Raw genomic sequence first — 20,226 nt, forward strand, 5'->3', positions numbered from 1 at the left:
CCCTTCCTCCACCTCCCCCCTTCCCCTCCTCCACCTCCCCCTCCTCCACCTCCCCCTTCCCCTCCTCCACCTCCCCCCTTCCCCTCCTCACCTCCCCCCTTACCCTCCTCACCTCCCCCCTTACCCTCCTCACCTCCCCCCTTACCCTCCTCACCTCCCCCCTTACCCTCCTCCACCTCCCCCCTTTCCCCATCCCCCCTCTCCCCTCTTCCCCCCCTCCACCCCTCTTTCCCCCCTCCACCCCTCTTTCCCCCTCCACCCCCCTTTCCCTCCTCCCCCACCTTTCCCCCCTTTTCCCCTCCCCACCTTTACCCCCTTTCCCCCTCCCCACCTTTACCCCCTTTCCCCCTTCACCCCTCCCCCCCTTCACCCTTTCCCCCACCTCCCCCCTTCACCCTTTCCCCCACCTCCCCCCCTCCCCTCCTCCCTCTTCCCCCTTCCTCTCCTCCACCTCCCCCTTCCCTTCCTCCCTTCACCCCCCCTTCACCTCCTGTCACCACCCCCCCCCCTGCGCCTCCTGTCACTCCCCTCCTGTCACCCCCCCCCTCCCTTCACCTCCTGTCACCCCCCCCCCCTCCCTTCACCTCCCGGCAACCCCCTCCACCTCCCGTCACCCCCCCTTCACCTCTCCCCCTTCACCTCCCCTCACCCCTCCTTCACCTCCCCTCACCCCCCCTTCACCTCCCCTCCGCCCCCCCTTCACCTCCCCTCCGCCCCCCCTTCACCTCCCCTCACCATCCCCCACCACCCCCCCTCACCACCCATCCTCACCTCCCCTCCGACCTCCCCTCCGCCCCCCTTCACCTCCCCTCACCACCCCCCACCACCCCTCCGACCTCACCTCCCCTCCTTCAACGCCTTTCGTCCGCCCTCCCGCCTCTGCCTTTCGCCCACCCGCACTTCTGCCTTTCACCCGCCCACCGCTCACATCCCCGCGCCACACAGCCGCCGCACGCACTAAACAGACCTGCCACACTCGACACACACCCGCCGCCTCTCACCCACCCCACACACTCGACACACACCTGCCGCATCCTGCCCCTACGCAACAATATCACTGACCAGCTGTCACCTGCACTCGCCACACACCCGCCGCCTCACACCCTAGCAGGACCCCGACCCACAGCCAGCACTCACTACCCACGCGCCACCTGTACTGAACACCCACCCGCCGCCTCACACACGCTCACACCCTAGCAGGACACACGCCTCACATTTTCACATCACTTATGTCACCAAAATATACATATTACTGTGGTGTGTTTACAATAAACCATTTTTATACAACATCGTATTACATTTTATTCCATCTTTCTTTTCAACATTATTATCCAACCTTTACAACAAATACTCACTTATTGTTCCACCATTTATAAATAATACTACCTATTACGCATTTACATCCCGGGCAACGCCGGGTCTCTCAGCTAGTATATATATATATATATATATATATATATATATATATATTGTGACAAACGGCTTACTCCGGGGCTCCGCCGTCTGTCCGGGACTGTTAGAACACGGTCTTTTAGGGTAGGTTAAATGATGTGACGTCACGTACTGTTCCTTTAAACAGGCTATGCCTGGTTTATTCAGTCCCAGGCACTGAGACTGCCACAGTTTAAACAGAAAACAAAGCCAAACAAAAAGCTGCTCGTCTGAGCGATAACTTAAACTTAGATGTCCCTGACTCAGAGTTGGAAGTGGCTTGTCCACTTCCACCAACAAAATAAGTACCTTTGCAGTCTTTAGACAAACTAACAGAATGAATGAAGCGATTTGGGAAAGAGGCTTTCTCACCCCTCTGCAGTTCAGCAGCCTTCCAGGCTCTTGGGCGGGGCTCAGAGGAAACAGGAAACAGGTCTTATATACCTGAACTCTAATCAGCATGACAGGTGACAGAAAACAGGCAGCAGACAAACTGTGGAATGGAGTGCCTGTACCACGAGGCTGCCCTGTTCAGCTTAGACAGGACAGAAACTGTTCAGTATCCTGGGAGCCCTGTATATGGAGTTTATTACCAACCCCTGGTTTCTGTCACATATCCTCCCCCCCAGCTCAGACCTCGAGGGGTGAGCGACCATGGATATTAGGGAGTGCATCCTTGACAACCCGTCGGCATTGCCATGTTTGTGCCCCGACCTGTGTTCCACAGAAAATTTAAAGGGCTGTAGGCTTAGGAACCACCTGGTCACCCTAGCGTTCTTCTCCCTATTTTGACACATCCAGGTAAGGGGTGCATGATCTGTGACCAATCGGAACTTTCTCCCCAACAGATAATACTTGAGTGTCTCTACAGCCCACTTTATTGCGAGACACTCTTTCTCGACTATGGAGTAATTTTTCTCCTGGGGATTTAGTTTCCTACTTAAATAAAGGATGGGGTGCTCCTCCCCTTGAGACTCCTGGGAGAGTACCGCCCCCAGCCCTACCTCAGATGCGTCGGTTTGGACTACGAACTCTTTGGAGAAGTCAGGTGTGACCAACACTGGTTGGGCACAGAGAGCTTCTTTCAGGCTTCTAAAGGCCTGTTCGGCTTCGGGGGACCACTTTACCATTAGCGGTCCTCTTGCTTTTGTGAGGTCGGTTAGTGGGGTTGCCTTAGTTGCAAAATTGGGAATAAACCTCCTATAGTAGCCAATTAACCCCAAAAAGGTCCTTACTTGTTTTTTTGTGACTGGCCTTGGCCAATTTTGTATCGCCTCTACTTTGAGTGTTTGTGGTTTGAGTAAACCTCTACCAATAGAATACCCCAGATACTTGGCCTCCTCCAGACCAATAGTGCATTTAGCGGGGTTAGCAGTTAGTCCAGCAGACCGAACTGCGTCGAGCACAGCTTGGACCTTTGGAAGGTGGGACTGCCAATCTTCACTATGGATTACCACATCATCCAGGTAGGCGGCAGCGTACCGAACATGTGGTTTTAAAATTTTATCCATCATTCTTTGGAATGTGGCGGGAGCTCCATGTAAGCCAAAAGGCAGCACCTTATATTGAAAGAGGCCGTCTGGGGTTGAGAAGGCTGTTTTTTCTTTTGCCCTTTCTGTGAGGGGAACCTGCCAGTACCCTTTTGTTAGGTCTAGGGTTGTGAGATATCGGGCTTTGCCCAGTCTCTCTACAAGTTCATCCACCCTGGGCATAGGATAAGTATCAAATTTTGACACCGCGTTTAGTTTCCGGTAGTCATTACAAAACCTTGTTGTACCGTCTGGCTTTGGGACTAAAACTATAGGGCTGTTCCACCCACTTTGGGATTCCTCAATTACGCCTAGTTTTAGCATTTTTTTAACCTCTAAACTTATAGCCTCTCTCTTGGCCTCTGGGATTCGGTACGGTTTAAGGTTAACTCGGACCCCCGGTTCAGAGACTATGTCATGTTTAATTACGTTAGTTTTACCTGGCTGTGTAGAGAAGATTTCTTTGTTCCTTCTCACTAAACTCTGGACCTCTCGTTTCTGATGCACGGACAGTGTTTCAGCTATGCTAACCTCTGGGTCAGTTTCTTGATTCTCTGACGGACCTGGGGGTACTAGGGTTAACAAGACCTCTCTATCTTTCCAGGGCTTGAGTAGGTTTATATGGTAAATTTGCTCAGGTTTCCTCCTACCTGGCTGCCTTACCCTATAATTTACTTCTCCCACTCTTTCCAAGACCTCATATGGCCCATGCCATTTAGCAAGGAATTTACTCTCCACGGTGGGAACCAGAACTAGTACCCTATCACCTGGAAAAAAAATTCTGACCCTAGCACCCTTATTATACGTATTCCTTTGTGCTTCTTGAGCTTTCTCCATGTGTTCCCTCACTATGGGTAGGACTGCAGCAATGCGGTCCTGCATTTGGGCAACATGCTCTATTACACTTCTGTAAGGGGTAACCTCGTGTTCCCAAGTTTCTTTGGCTATATCCAGTAAGCCCCTTGGATGTCGGCCATACAATAGTTCAAACGGGGAGAAGCCTGTGGATGACTGGGGAACTTCCCTAATGGCAAATAACAGGTATGGTAACAAACAGTCCCAGTTTTTCCCATCCTTATCGACCGCCCGGCGTAACATGCTCTTTAAGGTTTTATTGAACCTTTCCACTAAACCATCTGTTTGTGGATGATAGACTGAGGTTCTGAGATGCTTGATTTTTAGGAGTTTACATAGCTCTTTTGTTACTTGGGACATAAATGGTGTTCCCTGGTCAGATAAGATCTCTTTAGGAATTCCGACCCGGGAAAACAGAAGTACTAACTCTTTTGCTATGTTTTTAGCAGAGGTGCTACGTAGGGGAACTGCCTCCGGATATCGGGTAGCATAATCTAATATTACCAATATATGCTGATGTCCCCTAGCAGACTTTATTAGGGGTCCTACTAGATCCATAGCAATCCGGTCAAATGGTACCTCTATTATGGGAAGGGGTACCAATGGGCTGCGGTATGCTTTGAACGGGGCGGTGATCTGACATTCTGGGCATGAGGAACAATAGTTTGTAATTTCTGCCAGAACCCCAGGCCAATAAAAGCTTCGGAGAACCTTTTCTTTTGTCTTTTCCACCCCTAGGTGTCCCCCCAATGGATGACTATGTGCGAGGTGTAATACTACGTTACGGAATGTCCGTGGTACCAACAATTGTTTAGTTGTAACTGATTTTCTTTTATCAACCCGATATACTAGGTCGTTCTCTACCTCGAAGTAGGGGTAAGCAAGTGACCTATCTGGTTGGCCATGAGTACTATTCTGGTCCCGTATATTTCCCCTTGCTACCGCTAATGTGGGGTCCTCCCACTGGGCCTTCTTAAAACTCCCAGGACTGACCTCTAGGTCAGCGAGGGTCTTATCCTGTACTGGGGTGGTAAGTGCCTGATCAACATCTTGATTTGGGGTATTCCCTACCAAAGTAGTGATGGGGAAGGGAATTTCACAGCACTCCTCCTTTTCCCCCTTCTTATTTGGGCCCTCGTCAACCTCCATTTCTGAAAAAGGGAAAGGATTTGTTTCTTCTAACACTTCGTTATGGTCTGCTATTGAACTCTGGGCGCTATTCTGAGCTGGGGACCACATTTTTAGAAAATGGGGAAAGTCGGTCCCTATTAACACATCATGTGCCAGTTTGGGTACAACACCCACCTTGAAATCTAAAGAACCAAATTCTGTTTCAAAAAAAACATCAACAGTGGAATATTCATGATTATCCCCATGTATACAACAAATTGCCACTCTTTGTGAACTGTTTACCTGTTTCTTCTTAATGGGCAATAGGTATTCGGACACTAGTGTGACCATACTCCCAGAGTCAAGAAGTGCCCGAACCCTCTTACCATTAACCTTTACAAATGCCCACAGATGGTTATTCAAGGGGTCCTCTGGGCTAGGGCCCATACATTGGGACAACAGCGAATAAGGTTCCACGCTGTTGCATTGCATGGGCTCATCATTTAGTGGGCAGATTTTTGCTGTGTGGCCCCTCTCATGACAATTTACACATTTAGGTACATAGTCTGTGTCCCACTTAGAGCCTTTTCCCGGCTCCCCATGTTGGCTATTGCCCTTAGTGTGCGAACCACTGTTGCTGGAGCGGCGTGAAGGTGGTCGTCGCTCTTCAGTGCCCCTTAACCCCGGTACCCTTTTACCGTCTCTGGAAGAGTCCTGGAACCTCGGATAGTGGGGTTGCTCCACGACTGTGGGTTGCGGGTGCTCTTCTGCTGCACTGTACCTTTCTACAAGGGCCACAAGCTCATCCGCATTGTGGGGGTCACTCCGACTGACCCAACGGCGTAAGGCAGAGGGAAGTTTCCTCAAGAACTGGTCCATGACCAACCGTTCCACGATGTGGCTTGCTGAGTTGATCTCGGGTTGTAGCCACTTCCGGGCGAGGTGGATGAGGTCATACATCTGGCTTCGGGTGGCTTTATCCATCGTGAAGGACCATGCGTGAAACCTTTGGGCACGAACAGCCGTGGTTACGCCGAGGCGGGCGAGGATCTCGAACTTCAATTTTGCATAGACGTTAGCTTCGGCTGGCTCTAGATCAAAGTAAGCCTTCTGGGGTTCGCCGCTTAGGAAGGGTGCGATTAGACCAGCCCACTCAGCTTCTGGCCATCCCTCTCTCTGTGCCGTGCGTTCAAACGTGAGAAGATAGGCTTCCACATCATCCGAGGGTCCCATCTTCTGAAGGTAGTGGCTTGCCCTGGTCATTTTCGGAACTGGGGCTGCCTCTGCCAGTGGAAGGTTACTGATAGTCCCCCTCAGGATCTCGAGTTCCTGCTGTAAGCCCTGAGCGAACCGCTTTTGCTCCTCTCTCAGCAGGCGGTTTGTCTCTTGCTGGTTTGCATTAGTCTCTTGCTGGGCTATTAACAGCTGTCGCTGGGTTTCACTCGCCTGTTGCTGGGCTTCATTCGCGTCTTTCTGGACAGCGACATTGCGTACCAGCGCACTCACCACGTCTTCCATCTTGTTTGGAGAGAGAGAAAAAAAAAACCTTCTTTTTTTTTTTTTCTTTTTTTTTTTTTTTTTTAAAGTTCTTTAACCCCCAGACCTTTCAGTGTTCTGCCCGCATTCTCCACCATATGTGACAAACGGCTTACTCCGGGGCTCCGCCGTCTGTCCGGGACTGTTAGAACACGGTCTTTTAGGGTAGGTTAAATGATGTGACGTCACGTACTGTTCCTTTAAACAGGCTATGCCTGGTTTATTCAGTCCCAGGCACTGAGACTGCCACAGTTTAAACAGAAAACAAAGCCAAACAAAAAGCTGCTCGTCTGAGCGATAACTTAAACTTAGATGTCCCTGACTCAGAGTTGGAAGTGGCTTGTCCACTTCCACCAACAAAATAAGTACCTTTGCAGTCTTTAGACAAACTAACAGAATGAATGAAGCGATTTGGGAAAGAGGCTTTCTCACCCCTCTGCAGTTCAGCAGCCTTCCAGGCTCTTGGGCGGGGCTCAGAGGAAACAGGAAACAGGTCTTATATACCTGAACTCTAATCAGCATGACAGGTGACAGAAAACAGGCAGCAGACAAACTGTGGAATGGAGTGCCTGTACCACGAGGCTGCCCTGTTCAGCTTAGACAGGACAGAAACTGTTCAGTATCCTGGGAGCCCTGTATATGGAGTTTATTACCAACCCCTGGTTTCTGTCACAATATATATACATATACACACATATACACACACATTGTATGCAGCAAGAAAACATACACTTGATACTTCACTGTGGATTATGTAGCTCCTTAAAATTCACATTAGATATGTATGTTTTTGTACATTGCAAGTCGACCGTGGTGGATGCCGTGAACCAGAGTCAAGTGACATGGAGTCATCGATTTTATCTGCTAGAAGAATGGAAGCATAGAAAATGTACAAATGTATGTTGAAACCTATGAAGGAATGCACATTCACAGGCAAAGGAGGGCTGAAGAGGACCCCTGTCAGGAAGATCAATGGCTGCAGTGAACAGCTTGAATTTGGGGGACCAACATGCCATCAACCAACACATGCAGTAGTTGACACTAGAGACAACAAAGTGTGGGATGAGACATTTTCCTGGTGGCTCATCAATGTTCACCAGAACTATCAACAGGAGCGTTCATTTCCATACTGCATGTGCACTGGTCAGTATTCGATATGCTGTGAAGCCATGTTCCCCTTAATCAGGAACATTCCATATGAATGGGGAAGACTGTTTTACAGCATACAGATGGGGTCCATTGTCTTGCTAAAGTTCAGTTTGGGCTAAAATGATCATCAGGTTCACAGGAAAATATTATTGTTAAAATGTATAATGCCATTAAATGTGGTAATATTCTGTAACACTGAAATATGTTGCATAATAAATGAAAAGGAGCTCTGTTGATTATTATACATGGAGTGTAAAGCTCATAATAAATGGCTTACACGTGGCAGAACAGAAACAGGATAATATCATTATTATAAAATCACCCAATAACAAAATGATAAGCTAATGTATATATGGTGTGAGTGAGTGAAGGGTTAACTTCCTCACTCTGATGGGAGGCAGACCACACCCTAGATGTATGCTGTGCTAGGATGTGGACAGTTAGCTCCAGAGCAGGGCTTTGAAAGGCAGGACGTGGCTCCATGTCAGTGCTACCTGTTCCAAAACCAGCAGAGACAGGTCAAGAGGCTGTGAGGACTGCACAGAAGGTTGTACCTGGGAGCTGCAGGACTCTGCGGCCGTGAACGAGGTTATCCAGGAGGAAGTCAAGCTGCCCAGAGGATGTGTCTGGCACAGGAGATGGACTTTCCTCAGGAGACTAAAGTAAGGCCAATTTAGTGTGCTTTGTTGCACTGCCTGTGATTCAGTTATCCCTGAGGTTTGTTTAATGTACAGTAGCTGCTCGGGATAGTTAGGGGCAAGATGGGTACTGTGTAGTTAGTGCTCAGAGAGGAGCTAAGCATTATGTTTTATAGTTGCTTTGTTTTATGCCTGTAAGAATAAACCTGCTAACAGATTCTCATGCTTCCTACCTTTAATGTGAGAGCAAAGATCCTGCAACGTGGCCGAGTTGTCACAATGCATAAAGAAGCTTGTGTTAGTTGTTTAAAGCTGCAGTCCAAGCAATATCCTACATGTGTTTTTTTTTTAAATAAATAAATTCTGTACTATTAGAAAATACTTGTAGTATTTTTTTTAAACAGCTATGCATGACATTTTTAATGTATTATACTGTAACAAGCATTTTTTGTTTCTATAGCAACCATTTACAAAGTCACATCCCCATCCTCTTCTGAAACAGGCTCTGGCACACCCCTTTTTGAGCCCTGCCCTCTCTAGCAGTGCCCCAATTGTATCTAGTGGCTACCTGGTCACATGATCTTCCCCACAGAACTTTGCATCTTTGGTTCTCTTCTGCTGCACTGACAGCCATTTAGTGAACCCCCCGAGCCGAATCTTCGATCGATCACAGGAGACCGGATCGATTGTCAACTTAGCTAATTACTCATCATTGTGTGGATTGTATTGATGCACACATTAAAGGGGCGGAGTTTTGTTTTTAAATTGGCAACTTGGACTGCTGCTTTACAGCAGCGAAACGTGAAAAATCCAATTTAAAAAAAAATCAGTTCTGTAGTATTAGATAGTACTGACTACATTTTTTTTAACTCCTAATGCCATTTTTAATGATGGATTTTTTGTGTGTGTACTGATCATCCTTTAGTTGCTACAGCAACCATTTAGAAAGTCATATCCACTTCCTCTTTTGAAACAGGCTCTGACACACCTTTTTGAGCTCTCCCCTTTGGCAACAAAGTATCACAAACAGATCTATTGCTGTGTTCCAAACAGCAGACTGTCTATTACTCCAAAAGCTGTAACAATAATGTGTTACACTAAGTAATATAATGTTAAATATCAGCTGCAGCATAAAATTAGATGGTGGCCTTTAGTTAGGTATACAAATCAGGATCTTGACAGATTTAGAACAGGCGCACCAAACGATCGCCAGCTTAGGTAAGAATGTAGAATTATACATTATCACATGCTACACATCTAAAAATAATAAGAAAGAAAAGGGGAGAAAGTAGCACAGCCGGTCCTCGCTTATCCGACGGAATGCGTCCTGCAAACCGCCGTCGGTTAACGGACCATCAGATTGCGGGTCCATGTTAACAGGCGGATAATGCGTCCGGCGGACTGCATTATGCGGCGTCGTATAAGGCATCCGTCGGTAAGCGAGGACTCACTGTATTGCTGCTTTAAATTGTGCATTTAAACTCAACAGCTCAACTACACCCCTCTCCTCCGATCTTCCCCAGGATCCGGGCACATTTTAAGAATCTAACAATTCTAAATAATTGTTGTGCCTCCAGAAGTCACATTTACTAAAGCCGCAATCACCACATGTTTAATATATTGTTAATGAGTGCAAAGAATCGCTGTTTCTTATAAATGCAGAATATATGTACGATCATTTGCATTTAGCAAAGTGACAGCACATCTTTTACCTTTGAGAATATTACAGAATATTGCCCTTTTGCTGTGATATGTACTAAATAGGATACCGTTAGCAGCAAGCAAAGGAGAAACACGGCTCTGCTAAATAATTAGTGAAAATAAAGACGGATTTGTTTACTATTTCTTGCATTCATTTTCAGCCGCCGACTCGTTCTTGTAGAAAATTACAAGGTGCCTTTGAGCAATTGAGTTTGTAGATGAAGAAATTACAATCATTTTTACTGCTTTGCTTTGGGGGAAAAAAAGTCTCATTACTATTCGCATTTAAATTAGAAGGCACAACTAATGGAGGTTTTACAAGTCAATGAAGGGAGCGACAGCATATTCAAAAGCAATGAATTTATTTTACATGGGAAATGCTGTTAGAAACAATAGGAGTTATTCATTAAAGCTCAATATTAGTTTTCCATTACTATTTCTGAAACTTGGTTTTAACCACTGTGACAGTAGGGGTAGCTGGCATCACAAAACTGGGATGAGGCTCAGCTAGCTACCCCTAAATCCATATAACTTGCCCACCTATTTAAGGCTTATTTGGGACAAATGTACTTTAATATCTGGGGGAGAACAGGGAATGTTTAATGCACGATGTAAGAAGGTACTCCATAGTGAATCAACATTGTTCTGTGATGTGATTTGGGAGTCAGCCCTGTAACGTGTAAATTGGGTTATGTGACTGTACATACTCATTTCTCAGATAGCAGACTTGTAATGTGATTTGCATGTGTACATTTCTATGGAGGGGACTCTGTGATTTAATCAGCCGAGGTTCCTGTAGAGAAATGTATATTGAGACAAAGGCTGGGAGTGTGGAGGTGTTAAAGACCTTTGGTGAGTGTGAAAGAGTGGACAATCAGGTCTGCTCTGATTGGCCAGTAGCCTCTGTCCCATGTAAAGGATAGCAACAGAGGGCTATATAAGAGGCACTGCTGATCAGAGCATTAAATAGACTATCAGAGGGAGAGACCAGGGAGACTATCTGAGAGACATTCTGTGAAGCAGTTTGGATCTTGACTGTGACCAGATGGAGATACATGTCAGAGTTGCTGCTGTGTGATCAGCACTCTGACATCCTGGACGAGAAGCGGACAGGGCAAGCCTTCTTGAAGCTGGCCTGTGCACCTAGCGAGGCTAGAGTCTACTCCCCAGGCCCCCAGTTGGTATTGTATTTTGTGCAACTTTGATTTGTCTGCTGGCGTGCCAGAATAAACCTCATTTTATTCAACAACCTTTTCCTGTCTGGTGCTAGTGATCCCAGTGGTTTCGGTGTAAAAGTACTGTACTGGTCTCCTGTGACAACCACAATTGGGCATAGTCACATTGCAGTTATTAAAAAGGTATTGTCTTCTCTATCTCCCGTTTTCTGCTCTCGGACCATCACCTAATCTACTTTGCTGTCTCAAACTCGTCTTCCGCTGTGCCTCCTGTCTCTTTCTCTCTCCTCCCCCTTCCCCCATTGTGCCTCCTGTTTCTCTCCTCCCCGCACTGTGACTCCCATCTTCCCCCCCCCAGCTATGCCTCCTGTCTCCTCTCCCCGCTACGCCTCCTGTCTCCTCCCCACGCAACGCCCTCCTGTCTCTTCCACCCCCGCTACGCCTCCCGTCTCCTCCCCACGCAACGCCTCCCATCTCCTCCCCACGCAATGCCTCCCGTCTCCTCCCCACGCAACGCCTCCTCCCCTCGATACGCCTCCTGTCTCCTCCTCACGCAACGCCTCCTGTCTCCTCCTCACGCAACGACTCCTGTCTCCTCCTCACGCAACGCCTCATGTCACCTCCAACCCCCCTGCCCCCCGCTACACCTCCTGTCTTCTCCACCGCCCCCCCCCCCACAGATCTTCAAGCTCTGGAATCCTCCCTCAGCTCTAAACTCCCTTCTGCATCCTTCCAGCATGTTCTCCTACTTCTATAACCTCTTGCCACTCTAACACTCACCCAGACGCCATGTTCTCTCCCCTCAGAGAGTCTATGGAGGAAATATTGCGGATTTTCTCCTGTCCTGTTACAACTCAGCACTTCTTCTAGGCAAGCAAAGCTATGTCTGTACTTTTATCAACACTCACAGATCTGGCGCACACACCCCCCTTCTCTGTTTAACGCTCACCTCAAATATTCTAATAACCGTCTCATACTCTTCATCTCTCCTCAAACTTCTGCAGACTACTTCAAAGACGAAGAAATGTAAAGATGGCGGAGCACTGCGGTGAAAGAATTGTAAGGTGAACATATGAACATATGAAGATAAAAACCTTTGATGCGTTTCACGCCGTACATGGCGCTTTATAAAAACTCGTTGATAAAGCAGCAGGTACAGCGTGAAACAAGTCACGGTTTTTTTCCCCGTTTGTGCTCATTAGATACCATTTTCTATCGTTTGCTGCCAGTCCTTACAATTCTTTCACCGCAGTGCTCCGCCATCTTTTTTTTTCTTCCGCGTTTATTGAAATGGCAGAAGCATGCCAGGCCTGATCTTCCGGAACTTACAGGGGTCTGGTACCTTTAGTACATACCTACTTCCAGAGATGCTATGTAATTGACGTTCACATTCTGGAAGCTTGGAACAGCGTGCTATAGGAAGGATATATGAGAAAAATCTGCAGCACTCACCAAGATGATGTTGTCAAAAAAGGTATTTATTCACACCATGTGACGTAACCGAACACAGCAGTTTGAGCGACGTTTCGGATCACTATGGGTCATTTTCAAGCTTGTTGCTGTGTTCGGTTGCCTCACATGGTGAGAAGAAACACCTTTTTGGACAACATCATCTTGGTGTGTGCTGCAGATGTTTGACTTTTCTATACTGTTTTGGACTGTTTTGGGATCCCAGTGTTTCTGTTGGCACCCCACATTTTATAACCCTTATATAACAGGTTATGCTTTTGGAGTGCACCAGGCAGCATTGTTTTTGTTTACATACATACATACATACATACATACATACGGCGCAATGAAAGAAACAGTTATATATATATATATATATATATATATATATATATATATATATATATAGTCTCTGTGAGGGTTTGACAAATAGATAATGTGAAAGAGCAGCAGGTATAAATAATCCTGATGTCGATCCTAGGAGTAATAAAGAAGTTTTCAGTTGTTACCAGTCAATGCTTGTAAAAATCTGATACATTGTAAGTAGCCCTTCCCTTTTTGCGCTATAGAATACATCAAACGTTACTTCACCGAGTTGGCCTTTCTTTATTATTTTTAGGATCGACATCAGGATTATTATATCTGCAGCTCTTCCACATTATCTATTTGTCAAACCCTCACAGAGACTATATATAGAACAGTTTCTTTCATTGCGCCTGATGTATATATAATTATATTATTTGTGGGTTTTTGTGTTAAAACCAATACATTGCGGCAGCATAGTTAGAACACTCTTCCTATCACTCTCACTCTCTGCGCATCCAATTATTCTTCATACACACACACACACACACATATATATATATATATATATACACACATACACACACACATACACTCCTGGTTGAGATCAACATTCCCATGGCTATTTGTGTATCCAGGTATGAACTTACAGATCGCTAGAAATTGATCTATTGTGGTTATGAACCTCTGCACTACAGGGGTGGATCATAAAATGTGGTGTTGGACGTCTCGGCACAGGAGGGTTTTTAACGCCAGCTGAGTAGATGGCACTGCTTTTCTAAATCTTTCTAGGTTGCTGGTCCCTCCAGGAGTTCCACGGTTAGTCAACCCAGCAGGGGAATGCACACATCCTTTAGATCTCCGAAGCAGAGATGGACTATTAAACATTGCACACAAATAAAGCTGCAAAAAAACCGACATCAGCTCTTCCATAAATCCCAATCTTAAGGACAATCAATTCTATCCGGCATCGCCTCTCTTAGAAGGAAAGTATGATTCTCTTTTACTGCTGCAGGTAGCAACACCTGATTGAATGTGAGGATTGCACACACTTCACCTAGACGGATGGATGCTGTTTATTCTATTCCCTTACAGAATGTTATTTATCCCCGAGAACGCTCCAACTTTACAGCCGGTTATTTCATCACTAGATTTGGCATCTACAGATACACTGTGTATTTTTGTCACATTGGATGTTGCTCTGGACTTCTTAGTTTCTTGTTTTATACAATTAGTCACGCCCAGTAGCACCCCTTTTGACACTTTTATATACATATATCTGTAACGGTTCTTGGGCCCCCACCCAATCTCAGATTGGCCCCTTTGGTCTAATCGGCCCCCATTGCATGTCTGTGTGATGTGGTGCACCTGCTGGTAACAGGAGTCCTGAGTCTCCCGCTGGGTTGGTATGGGGAATATCACCATGACAGGCGTCTGAGGTAGTGTTCTGAGTCCTACTCACATTCGGTACAGTGCCTCCACCCCATCAGGATCTCTGCGGCAGCAGGGGAAGCATCTGATGGGGAACTCCCTCCTGGTGCATCCTTCTGTTGAATAACTTCACTCTCACACAGAAGGGATCTTTTGAACCAGGGCATCTTTAATGTCATCTCCTCTGGCAGACTGCCCCTCATCGCGGCCATACTTAGCCGCACATTGTCAGGCTGACCATCTTGAGGAAGGTTCCTTCTACTCCTCCATTCTAACCTGCTTGGTTATTCCACCTCTCCCCTAAGGGAGACCATGTGCCAGATCCCTGGACACAGTGTGTAAGCAGCTTGTCTCTCTGCCACTTGAGCTGCACAGCCTCACAGCTCTTGCATCAGACACCAGCACTGTCTGGATCTCATCTCCCACACTGCAACACTGTTGCAGACACTTGAACAACTAACTTTAGGAAGTGCTGTGCAATATATCAGCTTCCAGAAAGACCCACCTCTGTGTCACTAATAGTGGACACAGAGCATGCTGTCACTTCCTTTGCTACTATCTTACACATCACAGGGGTTGAGGGCAAACCTCCATGATGACTACTGGCAACCCTACCTCTTAACAGGAGTTACTGCACAGCATGAGGGAGATATGTACACCAATTTTATACATGGCTACATATATATATTTTGTGGTAATTGTGGGGGGGGGTTTCTGAGAGCTTGCTGGGTATCTGTGTGTTTGTTTACTTTGTCCAGCTGGTCTCAGCTGTTTGAGGTTAGTGACTCCTCCCTCCCAGGGTTTAAAGCTCGCCCCTCCCCACTGTCCAAGTAAGCAGGTTTTCTTTTCATCCAGCTGGTTGCGACAGGTTCAATGCCAGGACCATCCTTCCTCTAATTATAGAGGTAAATAAGGATTTTAACCAGTTAGTGTTAGGACCTGCAATATTAGGGTCATGCCTTGAAAGTGGCTCACAGGCTTATACGCTTTGGCCAAAGAAGGGTTAACTAAATTACCCTTTTTTCAAGAGATATATAGGTATTTCACTGTGTATTTTTGTTACATTGGATGTTGCTCTGGACTTCTTGGTTTCTTGTGTGTGTGTGTGTATGTATATGTATATGTATATATATATATATATATATATATATATATATATATATATATAGTATATATATATATATATATATATATATGTAGCGGACATGTAAAATGGCTACAGTCATCTCTCCTGCTGACAGTAAGGCCTGGTAAGTTGTAGGCATGCCAGCAGTAATTATGGAGGTTTGCCCTCACACCCTGGTGGGGTGCCCTGTGTATGGATGGGAGTAGTCACATGCTCTGACTCCATGGTTAGTGATGTCAGAGGTGTGTCAGCTTCCAGGGTATACATAAGGCACAGCACTGAGCCTAAAGTTAGATCTGCATCCAGTTCTGCCAGAGATCTACGTTCAGCTCTGCCAAGAGGAGGAGTTCTGGCAGGAGCCCAAGTTCAAGTACTAGCCTAAGAGACTGAAAGTTATGTTATAGTAACCATAGAGGAGACTGTGTCCAGGGACCTGGCACAGGGCAGTGATCCCTGCGGGGATAGGGAATCCCTATCTAAGGAGAGATACACCTTTTAAAGGGAGGCACTGACTGCAGAATGAGTGGCTAAGAAATACTGCGAGGGGCAGCTAGCCCACATCACCCAATAAAGATGTTCTCATTCACAAACCCTCTCGTGTACATGTGTGGAGTGAATGTACAGAGAGGAGCACCACGGAGGAGTTCCTCAACAGGATCATCCCCTTGCGGACGCAGGGACCCTGATGAGGTGGAGGCGCTGCACTGGAACTAGGTGAGCACACTACCTCAGCTGCCTGTCTGGACGGGTCCTCCCCACACACCATCATGCGGGAGACTCAGGAGTCCTGTTGCCAACAGGTGCACCACCAGACACTACCACACTGTAATGGGGGCCAATGTGAGATTGGGTGGGTCAGGCCGGTTCAGAAACACCGTTACATATATATATATATATATATATATATATTTATATATATATATATATATATATATATATATATATATATATATATATATATATATATATATATATAGTGACAGAAACCAGGGGATGGTAATAAATTCCATATATAGGGCTCCCAGGATACTGAACAGCTTCTATCCTGTTTAGGCTGGAAAGTGCAGCCTTAGAATGCATGCACTCCATCCCACAGTTTGGCAAGTGCTGGAACTGAGGGGTGAGGGATCCAGACCAGAGTTTGTCTGCTGCCTGATTTCTGTCAGCTGTCCTGCTAGTTGGAAATCAGGTATGTAAGGCTGATTTCCTGGTTCCTCTCCCCTCTCCCCAAGAGCCTGGAGGCAGAAAGGCTGCTGTAAGCAGAGAGGGGAATCGCCTCTCCCCAAACAGGTTAAATCATTCTGTTCCTTTTTTCTAAGACTGCAAAGTTCCTTATTTTGTTGTTGGAAGTGGATACGCCGCTCCAATCCCAGTCAGGGAAAACCTTAGTTAAGTTATTGCTCAGGTGAGCAGGGTTTTGTTTGCTTATGTATTATTTTGTATTCCGTGTGGCAGTCTCAGTGCCTGGGACTGAATAAACCAGGCAGTAGCCTGTTTAAAGGAACAGCACGTTATGCCTCGTCATTTAACCTACCCTAAAAGACCATGTTCTAACAGTCCCGGACAAACGGCGGAGCCCCAGGAGTAAGCCGTTTGTCACTATATATATATACATATATATATATATATATACACATATATGTGTGTGTATATATATACACACACACACAATTAGATTGTAAGCTCTTCGGAGCAGAGACTCCTTTTCCTAAATGTTACTTTTATGTCTGGACCTTATTCTCATGATCTATTATTTGTTATTTAAATGATTGTCACGTGTATTACTGCTGTGTTGTGGCAGGAATGGCTTCCCTGCAGCTATCGGGATTTACATTCAAAGCATGCGCAGCACCTTGTAACCTCCCGTCCTGAAGCGTACTGTGAAAATGAGTTCCACCCCGAGACATTAACTGAATTTCAATGGGGAAAGCAGCGGGTTCACAATTGTTCATCACCAATACGGAGTAGTGTCACACCGGGGGGTGGAAAAGCAGTCTAGGTAAAGACCTTCTCGTTCAATCAACGCAGTGCCCTCATCACCAGCAATCCAAGGGTTACAAAGTGGCAGAACTTTATGCTCCAACACTTTCTATAGCAGAATTCACTTAGAAAGAGAGATCTAGGTTCCATTTCTCATCAAAACGGCTGGTTTTAAAGATTCCGTTTTTTCCCAAAAACATTGTTTTACAAGTGGCTTTTACCATTTTTTTGTTTCGTCCTGGATATGATTCAACACAAAATCCTTCAACAGTTTCCCATCTCAGAGAAAATAATCCATCCAATAATATGTGCATGTGTATCGTGCGTGTTCCACACTGCTCTGTTGCCACTAACAGTTGACAGTTCTTTATTTCTAACTCAATTTAACGTTGATTTGGTCACTATGATGAAATAATGACTGGCAGATTTCCCATTAAGACCGGGCCTAGGGCAGCAAATTTCCCTTTTCTTTCCCCCATATACAGAGGCCCGCTCTCTTCCCCAGATTGCCGCGGGAGAGCGTGGCACCTCCTGTACAGTTCTTACCTTCACATTCGTGCCGCCCTGCTGCTTCAGCGTTGCGGCATCAAATAAACACTGCAACGTTTCGAAGCGTTGCAATGGCAATGGGATGTCACACGGCGTCGCGTTGTCGTGGAAATGCGGCATCACGTGATGTTGTAGCGTCAAAGAAAGAGGAGGGCAGCGCTGCAGGAGTAGGGTTGCCAGATGGCTTCTCCGAAAATACTGGACTCAATGGTGAAAGGTGAGGAAAATACTGGACACATACATGTCCAGTATTACTGTACCTCTCATTTTTTACTGGACAGAGTATCCAAATACAGGACAGTCCAGTTCAATACCGAACACCTGGCAACCCTACCTGTGACAGGGTGAATGAACGTCACCATCCATATACTGTACCTGGCAAACCTATGTTTAGGCTTGCAGTGTTACCGCCTAACGTGTGTTCTTTTGACTCTCCATGGAGTATAGACTGTATACACGGCGATGTAAAACGGTATCCGACGGCCAAAATCTGGCTACAGGTAAAAGGTCAGCAGGCCTACCTCGAAGTAGGAGTCGCTCCTTGGCTCCCTGCCCCCATTGTGCTCGGCCGGGTACAAAAGACTCGGAAGCAAAGACGCTCTGACAAACAGGACTGGTTGCAGAAACCTGGGTCTCAAGGTGACCATTCTAGTAGCCAGAAGTTACAAGTAATGGCTGGGGATGGCCAGAGGGAGGGGGATATGGGCCCTGGAGATTTACCAGACCTATACCTCCCTGATTTTCGCCAGAGGCTAAGGGAAGACACAGTCCTTGCTAGACTGTATGACAAGGTGGTAAAAATTGATGAGCAGATATTGAATGCACAGGGGGTGATAGTATTCCCCCATTTTGAATTATCAAATGATATCCTGTATAGGGTGAATAGGCAGACACAAACAGGGGAGGTCACCAGTCAGATATTGGTTCCCAAGGCGTTTGTTAAATCTGTGTTCACTCTAGCCCATACTGTCCCTTGGGGTGGTTACCTTGGCAGGGATAAAACATTGGACCGTATTTCGTCCTGATGCATAGTGATATTGCTAAGTTATGTGCGGCATGACCGGAGTGCCAGCTAACTAGTCCGAAGGGACAAAAAACAGCCCCTTTGGTTCCTCTACCCTTGGTGTCAGTTCCCTTTGAGAGGATTGGGGTAGACTTGGTAGGACTTCTAGAACCTTCTGCGAAAGGACACAGGTTTATTCTTGTAATAGTTGACTATGCAACAAGATATCCTGAGGCGTTCCCCCTGAGAACAGCAACGGCGAAGCAAGTAGCCAACAAGTTGTTGGAGCTGTTCTCACGGGTTGGACTTCCCCAGGTTATGTTGACAGACCAAGGTACAAATTTTATGGCTAAACTGATGCAGGATGTCTTAAAATTACTAGCGGTCAAGTCTGTTCGGACATCGCTCTACCATCCACAGACTGACGGATTGGTGGAAAGATTTAACCGAACTCTAAAAGGGATGCTGAGGAAATTTGTAGATTCAGAGAAGAGAGCCTGAGATGAACTTCTCCCTTTTCTGCTGTTTGCAGTGCGGGAAGTTCCCCAGGCCTCCACGGGATTCTCTCCATTTGAACTGCTGTATGGCCACCAACCCCGGGGTATCTTAGACCTCCTAAAGGAGTCCTGGGAGGAACAGCAGTCCTCTTCTAAGAATATCCTGCAATATGTATTGGACCTTAGGAAGCGCCTAGATGTGGTCGGGCATTTTGCTAGGGAGAATCTTAGATCAGCCCAGGACAGTCAGGAGAGACATTACAATCAAAATACTCGTATGAGAGTGTTTCGCCCAGGAGATCAGGTGATTTTGTGGTTACCCAGTTGTGAGAGCAAACTCCTAGCCAAATGGCAGGGCCCATTCGAAGTACTCCGCCGCACGGGTGCTGTGGATTACGAGATCGCTCAACCAGGGTCCAGGAAGGGTAAGCAAATTTACCATGTGAACTTGCTGAAACCCTGGAAGATACAGCGATCTCTATTCATCCACCCGGTGGAGGAGGAAACGGACTTGGGTCCTCAGCCCCCACGGGAGAACATCGTGGGTGACAATAAAATCCCAATGGGTAGACAGTTGTCCTCTGAACAAAAAGGGGACTTGTTAGAAATAATTACACAATTCCATTATGTTTTTTCTGATTTGGCAGGGCAAACTAATTTAATTTCACATGTGATCGAGACAGTACCTGGGGTAAAAGTACGTTCCTGTCCTTATAGGTTGCCTGAAAGTCGTAGGGCCCTGGTAGAGAAGGAGGTACAAGAAA

At 46.4% G+C, this 20,226-nt stretch overlaps 1 protein-coding gene and 1 long non-coding RNA gene across 4 annotated transcripts in view; one reads left to right on the plus strand and one right to left on the minus strand.

The window, feature by feature from the left end:
- Nucleotides 1-8,455, plus strand: part of LOC142502284 (uncharacterized) — a 17,422-nt gene extending 8,967 nt beyond the window's left edge. The window contains exon 3 of the long non-coding RNA XR_012803714.1: nucleotides 7,266-8,455. This is a non-coding gene — a long non-coding RNA (uncharacterized LOC142502284). The remainder of the gene's footprint in view (nucleotides 1-7,265) is intronic.
- The window catches only part of ARMH4 (armadillo like helical domain containing 4), a 114,149-nt gene that overhangs the window by 49,740 nt on the left and 44,183 nt on the right, over nucleotides 1-20,226 (minus strand). The window lies entirely within an intron of this gene.

The sequence above is a fragment of the Ascaphus truei genome, chromosome 9 (genome assembly GCF_040206685.1).
Source record: "Ascaphus truei isolate aAscTru1 chromosome 9, aAscTru1.hap1, whole genome shotgun sequence".
Taxonomy (NCBI): Eukaryota; Metazoa; Chordata; class Amphibia; order Anura; family Ascaphidae; genus Ascaphus; species Ascaphus truei.